The sequence below is a fragment of the Saccostrea echinata genome, unplaced genomic scaffold (genome assembly GCF_033153115.1).
Source record: "Saccostrea echinata isolate AGI-Se365-2 ecotype Australia unplaced genomic scaffold, CSIRO_AGI_Sech_v1 ptg000083l, whole genome shotgun sequence".
Lineage (NCBI taxonomy): Eukaryota > Metazoa > Mollusca > Bivalvia > Ostreida > Ostreidae > Saccostrea > Saccostrea echinata.
The window spans coordinates 1,611,172-1,616,288 of record NW_026889832.1 but is presented as its reverse complement, the minus strand read 5'-3'; positions in this window follow the sequence as shown (position 1 = coordinate 1,616,288).

Below are 5,117 nucleotides of genomic sequence, written 5' to 3'. Positions count from 1 at the left end.
GCTTTCCATGTTTCTCAATGCATTGTTTTGAGTATCACTTTTTTAAAACACCAGTGAACCTTCCATAATGGTATTTCATTTTGTTTTCAGAATTGATTTCATCCAGAAGAACTGTTTGAACTGTGGACTGTTTGAAATATTTTGCACCTGCTCAGAAATCCCTTCACAGCTTGTCTTTGAATTTGAAAGGCTGTTTTTAATTAAATAAATTTTCTCGATAACTAATACTTTGAATTTTTAACAGTACAATGGTGTGAAAGTTTGAAGGCTATTAAGATTTGAGTATCTTTACTTGCATGTTTTCTGACAGGCGCGTAGCTGCTTATACGCAAATACGCAGGTGCGAACACATCGTTTACAAATCTAAAAAAAATGGGGGGGGGGGAGGAGGAGGGAAGGGAGAGATTTGTGAGAAGAGAAAAAATATCAATACCATCCAGCAAATATTTGTGTTTCAAATTATTTTATCTCATACTGTTTCGATTCAAATTCAAATTCTATATTACCATATCTTTATAAAAAAAAAAATGAAAAAAAAATGTAATGTTTTATTAAATAATTGCCAAAACCAAATAAAACATTCATTAATTTGTAATTCTTCTACAACACATTGATAATTTATTTTAAGATCTTTGAGAAAATATCAACCGTTGAATGCTGTGATCAACTAGAATATGATTTGAAATATTATTTTTGTTAAAAATTGAAATTATTAATTATATTTGTTGCCGAAAGATGATACCAATATATCTTTTAAAAAAAATATTCAGGCTCTACGTGTACAATAAATTTGCACGGAAGTATTTAACTCTGCGTACATTTCACGTCCATTCTGGTATGCGCCTGTCTGTGTTTTGGGGTACAACAAGATCTAAATTTCAGCATGTATATTGTGTTCACCTGTTCTTTAACAGAGTATCTGTTTCTGTATTACAAAGTTTTTACTATGATTATCTTGTTTGCGTATTGATTGATAATTACTCAAAAACATGAGACTAAAGCCCCCCCCCCCCCCCCCCACGCCGGTATGATTTGTGCTACAACACCCAAATAAGTAAAACCTGATATAAACACTGTTGTTTAATAATTTATTTTTAACATGCCAGTAAGTATATAGTATCAAAGGACCCAGAGGCAAACTGGTTGGGGGGGGGGGGGGGGGGGTTAGATCTGTAGAAAGGAAAACAGGTTATTAAATACAGGAGTAAGCACCCCAATCCCTTCCTTCTGTTCTTAAAACTTTCAACGTAGTCTAGAATCCATAAACAGTTGAAGGTTTGATAACTAAAATAATCACATATGAAAAAAAAAAAAAAAAACAAAAAACAAAAAAAAAAAACTATTAGTAAGTTCTGCTGGAGATATTTTTTCTGTGTGTCTACTGAGGAAGAATAAATGTTTTATCATTGATAGGGGTTGCCTATTTTTTATTTTTATTACAAATGCCTGAATCTTTCAATATTTTTAACCATGGGCATTTTCCAATTTATTTACATGATGGATGTTGCGGCAAATTTTAGGCGAACGGAGGAAATGCGGTAGGTGTCAAATACGTCTTGTGTAGCGTATAAAAGAACGAAGATATACAAAACAAAGTAAAGTCAAAGATTTTTTTATGCATACCGTTTTGATTTAGTGAAATAAGGCCCAGCGCAGTCCGTAGGTATTTGTTTAAAATTTGCGAGGTACATAAACTCTACTACATGTAAGTACCACAGAGTTATCTCCCATGCTGGGTCAATGATGCGTTTGAAAACTATATTTAGAATGAATGTGTTAAGATTTCAATTTTTAATCAAAAAGTGCAAGGGCAAGGCGACAACCCAAGAGGTAGGTTTTTATTTTAAATTCTTTATTTTGCTGTATAGTTTTTAAAAAGTGATGCTCATTTCTTTGTAATTCATTAGGCAATTTAAAATTTCCGATTAAATGATGAAAAATACCCTATTTTTGAATACTGGTGTTTGTTTTCAATGAATAACTTAAATATCTCAGAAATCTGACTGAATGAGCATTAGTTTTTCGATAGGATAGATACCAAGGGACACAATGAAACCTTGTGCAGTTCAAATATTGTTTGCCTTGCCCTTGCACTTTTTGGTTAAATTTGACAATTCATATTTTGACCTAAAATCGGAGCTCACGTGACTTTAGAGGGTCACATGATGACAAAAAATACCGATGTGAAAAGCGATGGACAAACTCTTCATAAAGCCATTAAGATATTTCAGATAGAGTTTCATGCTAAGAAATAAGACGGTTGAACTTTCAGTGTCTCGTTTTTGGTGCCTTTTTATAGAAAATGTTGCCTTAACTGTACTGCGTGAAAGGATCCACTGGGGAGAAGTTTCATACGTCAGATCCGAAGGAGCTGGGAATCAGTGTTCCCCGCTACTGTATGCGGCGCCGGAGCAAGCGCCGCAGGATGAAAGTGCATTTTGAGATACCACCATCACAAGGGCTTCGCATGGCTGAGGAGGAAGTGGATACCATGGAAGAGGAGGTGGGGAAGCCTGTAGCTCCCTACTCTACTCTGGAGCCACTTAGACCAGCCATGGTTGGTAATGAATCCCAGGATTTGGGGAGGATTGACCCCTGTGATTTTGACTTGATGTCACCTGTGTCTGAAGGGGGGGGGGGGGGCTATGTAGCTATAGGACAGCCAAATTCAACTGTGGGCTTAACTGTTAGCATGTGTGTGCAAGGCATGAGGTTACAGCAGTGGTGGATACTGGGGCTGAAGTTAGCGTATTGTCAACAGGGTGTATGACCAGATGGAGCCTAAGTCCCCGATCAAGGAACATGTGACCATGAGACAGACTGGAGAAAACACTTAGTTGGAAGGATTTATAGTGGGGCCAGTCACTCTGTGTATTGATCAGCAAGAGCATGAGATGGAACTCCGTGTTGCCCCATTGCAGGACTCAATGTTGCTGGGTATGGAGTTTCTCCGTGCCCGGAAAACCCGGCTGGACATGGAGCAAGGGACCCACACCCTTGGGGTGAGAACACAAAGATGGAATTTAGGAGGTCTGCAGATATGTCAGAGGGAAGAGTGACATTGACAGGAGGCACACCAGTTAAGGCAGAAATATGTATATCTGTGCCTCGCGTAGCGAGGGAATTAGGTAGTATGGCGCCGTTGGGCCATCCCGGATGTGGACAGTGTGTTTGCCAAGCCCCGTGGACGAGATGATGGGAGAATCATTACTGGATTTGGGCATTGAGGATATCGGTGTTGCACCTCTCCCCCCAACACCAGCCCAACTTTCGAATAAGGCGGCCTATGGTAAAATTTCTGGGGGATCACAGAGTTCCGTGGACAAAGGCCCCACCTCGGAGGTAGATTAAAACAAGGTCACGAAGGGCCATGCAGAAGTGGGGACAACCATGTATAATTCTGGCAGTCTCGGGTCATCTGTCAGTTCGACACCAGAAGAGGAAAGTTCCTGCCGCTTATTCAGATCCAAGCGGAGACGTGGGCGACGTCGGAAGGCAAACTTGTCCTCCAGAGCATGATGATGGTGTGACTGGTGTCACAGTTTCTCAGCAATGAGTGGGCCTGAAACCCTGACTCACTCGGTTAAAGTTAAACAGATGAAAGATACTTGTCTGGAAATTTTCCCGGACATACCACCTGGTTGGGAGTAATCCCGGATTTGTGTACCTAGGTTAATCATGGGTGTGGTTTTGCCTTGAGCTTGCTCCGACACTTATTATTTTTGGACAGTTAACCCGGGTGGGTGTTTACAGCGCCCCGACATTGGAGATGGTTTCGGACCCTCCATCGTGTGGTAGACTCCAGCCTTTCAAAGAAAACAGGGAGGGGGGGTGTAGTATCTGTGCTATTGTCCCGTGGTATGACTTACTGTCTGTATTACGCCAGACGGCGGGGTAGTCGCAGGGGGCTCTTCTACACGTGGGTGATGAGCAGACAGGACGTGTCTGGGATAGCAGCGGAGCAGCGAGTGAACCCGGGAAAGAACCTACAGATCTGTGTTTGTATTTGTATGTTGTAAATAAATAGTTCTAAAGAACCTACAGTTACTTTAACATTAATAGAGACATGGGATCCGTAGCTAGGACAAGGCTGTCCGAAGAATATCACAGTGTACCAGCCTAAGTAACTTCTCTGAACTACTTAGATATGACGTCATAATGGCATATGACGTCAATTCACTGCAAATTTGAGCAGACATGACGGGGAAAGTGTCATAACTTTTACATTCCTTTCACAACACATGTAGAATTTTTTTTACGTTGATATTTAATTCATGTGTCTGGATTATTGTTTTAAGTCTGCTATGATGCTGAACATTTGCAATATAATATCGTTATTCCTTTTTCTTGTCTAACATGTACGTATTCAAACAATTGCAAAAAAAAAAATGTGAACCCCCCCCCCCCTTACGCGTCAGTAGAAAGAGTGAAAATTTATAAATCGTGTATATATTAGACTGGCACAAGTGAATAATAAAGATTAATTGAAGATATTCTGTGTGAATCTACTAGGGAAATATGTCCTCTAACTGAATTTTGCTGGGGGGGTTGTATGTAATTTATTTCATTTTGTATAAATTGCGATGAAGAGTGGAAAATGACACCTTGTATGTGGGAAAGTTGAATTTCTCGTGAAATATTATCTTAAGAAATAAAATTCAGACTTGACCCCAGCACTTTTAATATACCTAAGAATACGTTTAATTGATTTATGTAACAAGCCGTTCACAATAATTTTGTTTTTCACTTGTGCCGATGCGATTTTTGCGCAAGATTTAAGAAAAATTATAAGTGTTCGTCACGTGATCAACGCAGTCATGTAACATCACAAAAATGCTTTTTTTTTAATAATACCTTATTTAACTCTCTTTACAACTTAACTGTGCATGTATACATAGATTACAAATTGAAATCAAAACATAACTCAAAATAAAATTGTATACCCGGTATATCGAATGCATATTAAGCCTTCGGACAGCCTTAACATAGCTGCGTCCTTCATTTTTTTGACCTTGATAAAATTCTTAAAATACCTTTTTGGGGCGAAATTTTAACAGATATTGTATAAAACATACAGAGTTATTGCATGGATTGATAATTTTTATTCTGGGTGATGT